This window comes from Entelurus aequoreus, linkage group LG20 (assembly GCF_033978785.1).
Source record: "Entelurus aequoreus isolate RoL-2023_Sb linkage group LG20, RoL_Eaeq_v1.1, whole genome shotgun sequence".
NCBI lineage: Eukaryota > Metazoa > Chordata > Actinopteri > Syngnathiformes > Syngnathidae > Entelurus > Entelurus aequoreus.
In genome coordinates this window covers 31,761,731-31,773,143 of record NC_084750.1, presented here as the reverse complement: position 1 = coordinate 31,773,143, position 11,413 = coordinate 31,761,731, and the positions used below count along the sequence as shown (strand labels likewise).

Below are 11,413 nucleotides of genomic sequence, written 5' to 3'. Positions count from 1 at the left end.
TATTGAGTGTTACAGTTTTAATGTCATTATGTGTAAAACCTAATTTTTGTATTTGCAAACCTTACAAAAACAATTGATTCTAGTAAAACTTATATAGATTCAATATTACAGGCATTTTTAGACATTTTACATGTTTGGTTTAAAATTTGTGTTTGAATACATTTGTATTGCTTTTTTCGAATTATCTCAGGATTCTAAGAACATTACTTTCATATTGACTAAAAAACTACTTTTTGTTTTTGCAAACCTTACAAACTCACATAAATACATTATTACAGGCATTTTTAGACATGACACATGTTTGGTTTTGGAGTTATGTTTATATAACTTTCATATTTAGTATGACTGTTATACTGTCATATTGAATAAAAAAAACTAGCTTGTGTCTTTGATATCTTTACAAAAGATCATTTTTTAAAACTAACAACGTTACATGTCTCCCTAGGCATTATTAGCCATTTTGCATGTGTTGTTTAGGAGTTAGGTTTAAATACATTTTTATTGCTTTTTTCCCTTTATCTCAGGGTTCTAAGAACATTACAGTCAAGTAAAAAAATACTTTTTGTGTTTGCAAAATGTAAAACTCAGTAAAACTCCCAATGATTCATTATTTCAGGCATTATTAGCCATTTTTTTGTGTGGTTTATGAGTTATGTTTAAATAACTGTCATATTGAGTGTGATTTTGTCATTGTGAGTAAAACCTAATTTTTGTATTTGCAAACCTTACAAAAACAACCGATTCTAGGAAAACTCACATTGATACAATATTAAAGGCATGTTTAGGCATATTGCATGTTTGGTTTTGGAGTTATATTTATATAACCTGCTTTCTGAGCCGCCACCCTTGTGGTTTGCGTGTCCCACTGATCCAGGAACTATGTTGTCCGGGGGCTTCTATGGTCTCCCAAGACAAACAGGTCCTAGGTGAGGGATCAGACAAAGAGCAGCTCAAAGACCTTTATTAAAAGTACAATTGAGGACCTAGATTTTTTCTCGCCCGGACGCAGGTCACCGTGGCTCCCCTGTGGAGCCAGGCCCAGAGGTGTGGCACGATGGCGATTGACGGGCCAGTCCCCATGGGGCCCAGCCGGGCTCACCACTCATGGGCTGGGTCATAGAGGGTGCAGTGTGAGCTGGGCGGCAGCCGAAGGCAGGGCACTTGGTGGTCCGATTATCGGCTACATAAGCTCACTCTTGGGACATGGAACGTCACCTCGCTGGGAGGGAAGGAGCCTGAGCTGGTGCATGAGGTGGAGACGTTCCCGGCTAGATATAGTTGGACTCACAGCAAGGGCTCTGGAACCTGTTCTCTCAGAGGGGCTGGACTGAGCTGAACTTTCATTACTTGCAACGCCAGAGTGGAAGAGATTCCACACTGGCGTTGCAACTAATGAGAGGCTGGGGTGGCAATTCTTGTTGCCCGCCGGCTCAAAGCCTGCACGTTGGACTTTAAACCCAATAGACGAGATGGTAGGTTCCTTCAGCCTTCGGGTTGGGTGACGGGTCCTGACTGTTGTTTGTGTTTACACATCAAACAGCAGCTCAGAGTACCAACTCTTTTTGGATTCCCTTGAGGGAGTACTGGAGAGTCTCCCGCGGGTGATTCCCTTGTTCTGCTGGTGGACTTCAACACTATGTTGGCAACGACAGTGAAACCTGAAGAGTCGTGATTGGGAAAAATGGCCACCCGGATCTGAACCCAAGTGGTGCTTTGTTATTGGACTTTTGTGCTTGTCACGGATTGTCCATAACAAACACAATGTTCAAACATAAGGGTGTCCATATGTGCACTTGGCACAAGGACACCCTCGGCCGCATGATTGACTTTGTAGTTGTGTCATGGGATTTGCGGCCTCATGTTTTGGACACTCGGTGAAGAGAGGGGCAGAGCTTTCCACCAACCAGCTGGCTCCGATGGTAGGGGAGGATGCCGGTCAGACCTGGCAGGCCCAAACGTATTGTAAGGGTCTGCTGGGAACACCTAGCAGAGTCTCCTGAAGAACTTTGAACATGTCCGGAAGAACTTTGAACATGTCACGAGGGAGGTGCTGGACATTGAGTCTGAGTGGACCATGTTCTGGACCGTTCCTCTCTTGTTGAGCCAGCTGATTGAAGCTGTGGCCGCAAGGTGTTTGGTGCCTGTCGTGGCGGTAATCCACCAGCAGTGAGGGATGCTGTCAAGCTGAAGAAAGAGCCACCGGGTCCTTTTGGCTCATGGGACTCCAGAGGCAGTGGGCATACCGACAGGCCAAGCGAGACCTCCTCAGTCCCACCAACACGTCTTCCTATGAGGAAACAGTGCCTGGGAAGTCTGTGGTGGGCTCTCCTATTTCTGGGGCTGAGGTTGCCAAGGTAGTTAAAAAGCTCCTCGGTGGCAAGGCCCCGGGGGTATGAGCTCCGTCCGGAGTTCCTTAAGGCTCTGGATGCTGTGGGGCAGTCTTGGTTGACAAGACTCTGCAACATTGCGTCTACTTCGGGGGCGGTACCTCTGGATTGGCAGACCAGGGTGGTGGTACCTCTCTTTAAGAAGGGGAACCGGAGGGTGTGTTCCAACTATCGTAGATCACACTCCTCAGCCTTCCCGGGAAGGTCTATTCATGTGTAATGGAGAGGAGGAACCTCGGATCCAGGACGAACAGTGTGGTTTTCGTCCTGGTCGTGGAACGGTAGACCAGCTCTATACTCTCGGCAGGGTCCTTGAGTGTGCATGGGAGTTTGCCCAACCAGTCTACATAAGTTTTGTGGACTTGGAGAAGACATTCGACCTTGGTCCCCGGTAAATCCTGTGGGGAGTGCTCAGAGAGTATGGAGTATCGGCATGTCTGATTGTGGCGGGTGTCTCCCTGTATGATCAGTGTCAGAATTTGGTCCGCATTGCCGGCAGTATGTCGGACCCCTTTCCAGTGAGGGTTGGACTCCGCCAAGGCTGCCCTTTGTCACCGATTCTGTTCATAACTTCAATGGACAGAATATCTAGGCGCAGTCATGGCTTTGAGAATCCCCTCAACGCCATGACTGCGCCTGGTTTGGTGGCTGCAGGATTAGGTCTCTGCTTTTTGCAGATGATGTGGTCCTGATGGCTTCAACTGGCCAAGATCTTCAGCTTTCATTGGATCGGTTCGCAGTGAAGCGACAGGGATGAGAATCAGCACCTCCAAGTCAGAGTCCATGGTTCTCGCCCGGGAAAGGGTGGAGTGCCATCTCGAGGTTGGGAAAGAGATCTTGCCCCAAGTGAAGGAGTTCCAGTACCTAGGAGTCTTGTTCACGAGTGAGGATAGACTGGATTTTGAGATCTACAGGCGGATCGGTGCGGCGTCTTCAGTAATGAGGACGCTATATCGATCCGTTGTGGTGAAGAAGGAGCTGAGCCAGAAGGAAAAGCTTTCAATTTACCGGTCGATCAACGTTCCCATCCTCACCTATGGTCATGAGCTTTGGGTTATGACCGAAAGGACAAGGTCACGGGTACAAGCGGCCGAAATGAGTTTCCTCCGCCGGGTGGTGGGTCTCTCCCTTAGAGATAGGGTGAGAAGCTCTGTCATCTGGGAGGAACTCAGTGTAAAGCCGCTGCTCCTCCACATTGAGAGGAGCCAGATGAGGTGGTTCGGGCATCTGCTCAGGATGCCACCCGAACGCCTCCCTAGGTCCGAACGGCAGGAGGCCATGGGGAAGACCTAGGATACATTGGAAAGACTATGGCCTGGGAACGCCTCGGGATCCCCCGAGAAGAGCTGGACGAAGTGGCTGGGGAGAGGGAAGTCTGGGCTCTCTGCTTAGGCTGCTGCCCCCGCAACCCGACCTCGGATAAGCGGAAGAAAATGGATGGATTTAGTATGACAGTTATACTGTCATATTGAGTGGGACAGTATACTGTCATAAAACCCAATTTTTGTATTTGCAAACCTGATTCTAGTAAAACTCACATCTATACAATATTACAGGCAATTTTGGACATAATGCACGTTTGGTTTTGGAGTTATTTTCATACAACTTTAATATATAGTATGACATCTATACTGTTATATTGAGTAAAAAAACTAACTTGTGTCTGTCATAAAACTCAAGTTTTGTATTTGCAAACCTTACAAAAACAAATGGTTCTAGTAAAACTCACATGGATTCAATATTACAGGCATTTTTAGACATTTTGCATGTTTGGTTTAGGAATCATGTTGGAATACATTTGTATTGTTTTTTTCACATTATCTCAGCATTTTAAGAACTTACTGTCATATTGAGTAAAAAAAACTTTCTGTGTTTGCAAGCCTTAAAAAAACAACCGATTCTAGTAAAACTCACATTGATACAATATTACAGGCATGTTTAGACATCTTGCATGTTTGGTTTTGGAGTTATGTTTATATAACCTGCTTTCTGAGCCGCCACCTTTGTGGTTTGCGTGTCCCACTGATCCTAGGAGCTATGTTGTCCGGGGGCTTCTATGCCCCCTGGTAGGGTCCCCCAAGACAAACAGGTCCTAGGTGAGGAATCAGACAAAGAGCAGCTCAAAGACCTTTATGAAAAGTACAAATCGAGGACCTAGATATTTTCTCGCCCGGACGCGGGTCACCGTGACTCCCCTGTGGAGCCAGGCCCAGAGGTGGGGCACGATGGCGAGCGACTGGTGCCCATGGGGCCCAGCTCGAAGAGGCAACGTGGGTCCCCCCTGCAATAGGCTCACCACTCATGGGCTGGGTCATAGAGGTCGGGTGCAGTGTTAGCTGGGCGGAAGCCGAAGGCAGGGCACTTGGCGGTCCGATTATCGGCTACATAAGCTCGCTCTTGGGACGTGGAACGTCACCTCGCGAGGTGGAGAAGTTCCCGGCTAGATAAAGCTGGACTCACTTCGACGCACAGCAAGGGCTCTGGAACCTGTTCTCTCAAGAGGGGTTGGACTCTCTTCCACTCTGGCGTTGCAAGTAATGAGAGGCTGGGTTGGCAATTTTTGTTGCCCCCCCGGCTCAAAGCCTGCACGTTGGACTTAACCCAGAAGACGAGATGGTAGCTTCCCTCCGCTTTCGGGTTGGGTGACGGGTCCTGACTGTTGTTGGTGTTTACGCACCAAACAGCAGCTCAGAGTACCCACTCTTTTTGGATTCCCTTGAGAGTGCTCCCTCGGGTGATTCCTTTGTTCTGCTGGGGGTCTTCAACGCTCATGTTGGCAACGACTTTGAAACCTGGAGAGTCGTGATTGGGAAAAATGGCCACCCGGATCTGAACCCAAGTGGTGCTTTGTTATTGGACTTTTGTGCTCGTCACGGATTGTCCATAACAAACACAATGTTCAAACATAAGGGTGTCCATATGTGCACTTGGCACCAGGACACCCTCGGCCGCAGTTCCATTAATGACTTTGTAGTTGTGTCATGGGATTTGCGGCCTCATGTTTTGGACACTCGGGTGAAGAGAGGGGCGAGCTTTCTACCGATCACCACCTGGTGAGCTGGCTCCGATGGTGGGGTAGGATCCCGGACAGACCTGGCAGGCCCAAACGCATTGTGAGAGTCTTTTGGGAATGCCTAGCAGAGTCTCCTGTCAGAGAGAGTTTCTTTTTCTACCTCCGGAGGAACTTTGAACATGTCACAAAGGAGGTGCTGGACATTGAGTCTGAATGGATCATGTTCCGTGCCTCTCTTGTCAAGCCAGCTGATTGGAGCTGTGGCCGCAAGGTGTTTGGTGCCTGTCGTGGCGGTAATCCTAGAACCCGCTGGTGGCCACCAGCAGTGCGGGATGCCGTCAAGCTGAAGAAAGAGCTTATCTGGTCCTTTTGGCTCATGGGACTCCAGAGGCAGCGGGCATACCGACAGGCCAAGCAGTGCCTGGGGAATCTGTGGTGGGCTCTCCTATTTCTGGGGCTGAGGTTGCAAAGGTAGTTAAAAAGCTCCTCGGTGACAAGGCCCCGGGGGTGGATGAGCTCCGTCCGGAGTTCCTTAAGGCTCTGGATGCTGTGGGGCTGTTTTAGTTGACAAGACTCTGCAATATCGCATGGACATCAGGGGCGGTACCTCTGGATTGGCAGACCGGGGTGGTGGTTCCTCTCTTTAAGAAGGGGAACCGGAGGGTGTGTTCCAACTATCGTAGATCACACTCCTCAGCCTTCCCGGTAAGGTCTATTCATGTGTACTGGAGAGGAGGAACCTCGGATCCAGGACGAACAGTGTGGTTTTCGTCCTGGTCGTGGAACGGTAGACCAGCTCTATACTCTCGGCAGGGTCCTTGAGTGTGCATGGGAGTTTGTCCAACCAGTCTACATGTGCTTTGTGGACTTGGAGAAGACATTCGACCGTGGCCACCCCGGGAAGTCCTGTGGGGAGTGTTTAGAGAGTATGGGGTATCGGCATGTCTGATTGTGGCGGGTCGCTCCCTGTATGATCAGTGTCAGAGCTTGGTCCGCATTGCCAGCAGTAAGTTGGCTGCCCTTTGTCACCAAATGTGTTCATAAATTTTATGGACAGAATTTCTAGGCGCAGTCATGGCGTTGAGGGGATCCGGTTTGGTGGCTGCAGGATTAGGTCTCTCCTTTTTGCAGATGATGTGGTCATTATGGCTTTAACTGGCCAGGATCTTCAGCTCTCATTGGATTGGTTCGCAGCCGAGTGTGAAGCGACTGGGATGAGAATCAGCACCTCCAAGTCCGAGGTTCTCGCCCGGGAAAGGGTGGAGTGCCATCTCGAGGTTGGGCAGGAGATCTTGCCCCAAGTGGATGAGTTCAAGTACCTGGAGTCTTGTTCATGAGTGAGGGAAGAGTGGATCGTGAGATGCACAGGCTGGTCTTCAGTAATGTGGACGCTATATCGATTCGTTGTGGTAAGAAGGAGCTGCGCCAGAAGGAAAAGCTCTCAATTTACCGGTCAATCTACGTTCCCATCCTCACCTATGGTCATGAGCTTTGGGTTATGACCGAAAGGACAACATCACGGGTACAAGCGGCCGAAATGAGTTTTCTCCGCTGGGTGGCGGGTCTCTCCCTTACTGTAAGAATTTTCACCGTTTAATTACAGTAACCTACTGGCAGCTAATGGTTCCAGTATAAAACTGTTTTTCTACAGCACACATACTGTGATTTATCACTACAGTTTATTACTGTAAAAAGTATCACAGTACTGTGCTGTATCAAATATACGCTTCACAGCATAATACTGTCATCTGTTTAGCGGCATCACACTGTTATTTTAGTGTATCTACTGTAATATCCATTAACAGTTAATTACAGTAAAATAATTGTAAGCACTATAGACTGAGCTTTACAGTATAATGCCACTAGAAGTTAATGAGTTGAACTTTTAATTTTTCAAAATCAAAATCCCTGCAATCTGCTGGCATAAAAATGACTGGAGAAATGGCCTTGCAAGATTATGTTTTTATTAACCAATTATTTATTGTGCATCAAATACATTCAAAGTACATTTAGTGCATTCTTCTTATTTTCAGTAAAGCATTTTAACATTTATAACATGTCCACTTAATTTCTAACTGGAGACAAAACACTGAACACGAGTCCAGTGTTTAGTTGTCGGCTACATAAAGCCCCACTCAAAGTCTGTGAGATGTTTTATAAGGGTGGCTATGTGAGGATTTACAGTTGCTGCCTTTTTCTGGACCAGCTTCCCGGTCTTCTTGGACACCACCCTGGCTAGCCTTTGTTCCCCTCTCAGGGTTAACGCCAATTAACCGCCTAAAAAAGAGAGAAAGCATATTAGATATTCGGTTGTGATTGAAGATTACTTGCAGTCGATACAGAACCCCCCTCACATTGTTATTTAGGAATATGCACTGCACAAATATTAATATCAATTTTAGGATATATGTGAGCCTATACCATAACCACAGCTGTAGATGAGTGAATGCTCTAAAACCCATTAAGACAAATTCAGAGAGGAAGACAATGCTAAAGCCTCCCCAATCCCTCTCTCTATTTATGTTTTCTCTCCATCTACGGGACCGTGTATTTACGCTGATGTTTCCTGCTTTCACCCATTTAACATATCGTTACCTGCTCATTACCTATCTTCTCTGCATCCTGGGGTCACACTGGTGCTTCTTGCCTTTACCCATTCAACATATCTTTACCTGCACATTACCTACCTTCTCTGCATAGTGTGGTCACGCTGGTGCTTTCTACCTTTACCCATTCAACATATCGTTACCTGCACATTACCTACCTTCTCTGTATCCTGGAGTCAAGCTGGTGTTTCCTGCCTTTACTCATTCAACATATCTTTACCTGCACATTACCTACCTTCTCTGTATCCTGGCGTCTAGCTGGTGTTTCCTGCCTTCACCCATTCAACATTTCTTTACCTGCACATTACCTACCTTCCCTGCATCCTTGGGTCACACTGGTGCTTCTTTCTTTCACCATACAACATATCTTCTCCTGCACATACCTACCTTGTCTGCATGGCCTCGACCACACCTGCGCTTCCTTCTTTCACCCATTCAACATACCTTCACCCGCACATTACCTACCTTCCCTGCATGGTGGGGTCACACTGGTGCTTCCTGCCTTTACCCATTCAACATATCTTCACCCGCACATTACCTACTTGCTCTGCATTCTCGGGTCAAGCTGGTGCTTCCTGCCATCATCCAGTCAACATATCTTTACCTGCAAATTACCTACTTTTTCTGCATCCTGGGGTCAAACAGGTGCTTCCTTCTTTGACCCAGTCAACATATCTTTACCTGCACATTACCTACCTTCTCTGTATCCTAGAGTCAAACTGGTGCTTCGGTCCCTAATAAGAAGGTACACAAAGGAACAGAAGAGTCATTGATTTAAGGCACACAATTGGGGAAATGACAAGCCAAATTCCTGGACAGAGGTGAGAAATATAAAATAAAATATCCTAACAGTATTTTAACAGTATCAAGAGGATTTACCTTTGAACAAATTCCAATGTCCGAGGACCTTCCTCTTGGTATTCCAAGTTGAACACATAGTAGGTGGCAAGAAGGGCAGCAAGCCCTGAGATTAAGCTAGGTTGGACGCCTTTGCAGATGACATCACCTTCCATGCTGATCATCCAACGTTTTATTGTGACTTTGTCACCAGCAACTGGTACAGTCAAGAAATGCAGTTTATGTTCCTAAACAGTATCCAATATGGGTAGCATTTTAAAAGTATTTGGAATGGCCACCTCACTCGCTCTCTCTTTCCTCTGTTTACATCTAGTCTCCTAAGGCAGTGGTTCTCAAATGGGGGTACGCGTACTCCTGGGGGTACTTGAAGGTATGCCAAGGGGTACGTGAGATTTTTTTTAAATATTCTAAAAATAGCAACAATTCAAAAATCCTTTATAAATATATTTATTGAATAATACTTTGACAAAATATGAATGTAAGTTCATAAACTGAACAACTAATCAAGTAGGCTATTCCATTCATTACCATAAAGCCAGAGTTTCCCCCATGCCATGATGGTTTGACCCTACCTGGCGGTGCCACACGGCACCAACTGTCAATCCACTATCCATGTAGAAAACAATGGAGGCTTGGTTAAAGCGTAGTGGACATGTTCCATAAATATTGATGTTAAAGATTTCTTTTTTTGTGAAGAAATGTTGAGAATGAAGTTCATGAATCCAGATGGATCTCTATTGCAATCCCCAAAGAGGGCACTTTAAGTTGATTACTTCTATGTGTAAAAATCTTTATTTATAATTGAATCACTTGTTTATTTTTCAACAAGTTTTTAGTTATTTTTATATCTTTTTTTCCAAATAGTTCAAGAAAGACCACAACAAATGAGCAATATTTTGCACTGTTATACAATTTAATGAATCAGAAACTGATGACATAGTGTTGTATTTTACTTCGTTATCTCTTTTTTTCAACCAAAAATGCTTTGCTCTGATTAGGGGGTACTTGAATTTAAAAAATGTTCACAGGGGTACATCACTGAAAAAAGGTTGAGAACCACTGTCCTAAGGCAGTGGTTCTCAACCTTTTTTCAGTGCTGTGAACATTTTTTTAATGCAAGTAGACCTCCATGTCTTCATAACAGGAATATCCTGAATTCTCAAGTTGCATATCACAATAGTCATCATCAGTGTTAATAACACAAGAGCTGCTTGGATTTGCTGTTGATCAAGTCAAACTTCATTCAGTGTAGCCGTAGTGCTTCCTTGACACGTGCGATGTGAAAGTAGACTTAACTGTAAATCTTTTTTCACATTGACTGAAGGGGCACGTAACTGTCCTACCTTCGGTAATATGACTTTTCAAATGCAGGAGAAGGGCCCGTATATCATCGCACTTCGCGCTACATGAGACAATATTACAAGGTAAACCTTCTGCGCTATACATATCAGTCCTACTCTTGCCATATTTATGACGACGGCTGTGAGTTTTGAAGGCTGAGAAGTTGGAAAAAACTCTTGTGCATTTAGGGAAAGCACACTTAAACGATGCATTAGGCATACAACTATGACTTCGCATGTGTCTAACATACGCAAATACATTGCTGCAAGTCGTAGCACATATGTTGCAAGTTATCATCTTTTATGATGACTATGACAAAAAAGAAGAAAACTTAGCTAGCTAGCATGCAGCGGTACATGCGCGTGGTCAACGATAGTGTCTGTGATGCTGACATTTCGGACTTTATAAATATATATATAAAGTAATTCAAACAGAAAATGACACATCAAGGTACAAGTGACTCTTACCTTGTTATCAAAAACACACGATGCAGTAGGATGGATTTAGCCAGGTGAAATGAAGCTCGGTTGGACGAATTGTGGGCGGACCCAAGAAACAAGTCTGAAAAATACTGAATTACACTGTAGGTTTTACAGTAGCTGGTCGATATTTTTTGAAAAATGCAACAACATTTACAGTACTTAACTGCATTTAAGAAGAACATGATAGGTTGATTGGCAACACTAAATTGGCCCTAGTGTGTGAATGTGAGTGTGAATGTTGTCTGTCTATCTGTGTTGGCCCTGCGATGAGGTGGCGACTTGTCCAGGGTGTACCCCGCCTTCCGCCTGATTGTAGCTGAGATAGGCTCCAGCGCCCCCCGCGACCCCGAAGGGAATAAGCGGTAGAAAATGGATGCATTTTCTACAGTATAACTGTAATTTTATTTTTTATTTTTACAGTAATTTTTTACAGTGAAGGTCATGGGTGTCAAACTCTGGCCCGTGGGCCAAATTTGGCCCAACGTGTAATTTGACTTGGCCCTTGAGGCAATATCAAATTAACACTAAAGCTGGACCGGCGATTATACATTGCGGCAGTGCCGCGGTAACACCGCATTCACCGCTACTTCTAATACTTGCCAACCCTCCTGGGAGTGACTCCAGCACTCCTCCCGAATTTTTTTTTTTTTTTTTTTTCAGCTAGTCAAACGAGTGCCGGCCCAGTTTCATGTCAGTGCAGCTTCTGCCAAGTGCCCCTGGCTGCAG

General features: G+C 45.6%; 1 long non-coding RNA gene across 1 annotated transcript; it reads right to left on the bottom strand.

The window, feature by feature from the left end:
* Positions 1–8,548: 8,548 nt before the first annotated feature.
* LOC133635666 (uncharacterized) lies at positions 8,549–10,753 on the bottom strand. The gene is made up of 3 exons (XR_009822102.1): positions 10,673–10,753; positions 8,886–9,060; positions 8,549–8,740 (listed from the first exon to the last, which is right to left on the bottom strand). It is a non-coding gene; the product is annotated as an uncharacterized LOC133635666 (long non-coding RNA).
* Between the last annotated feature and the right edge of the window lie 660 nt (positions 10,754–11,413).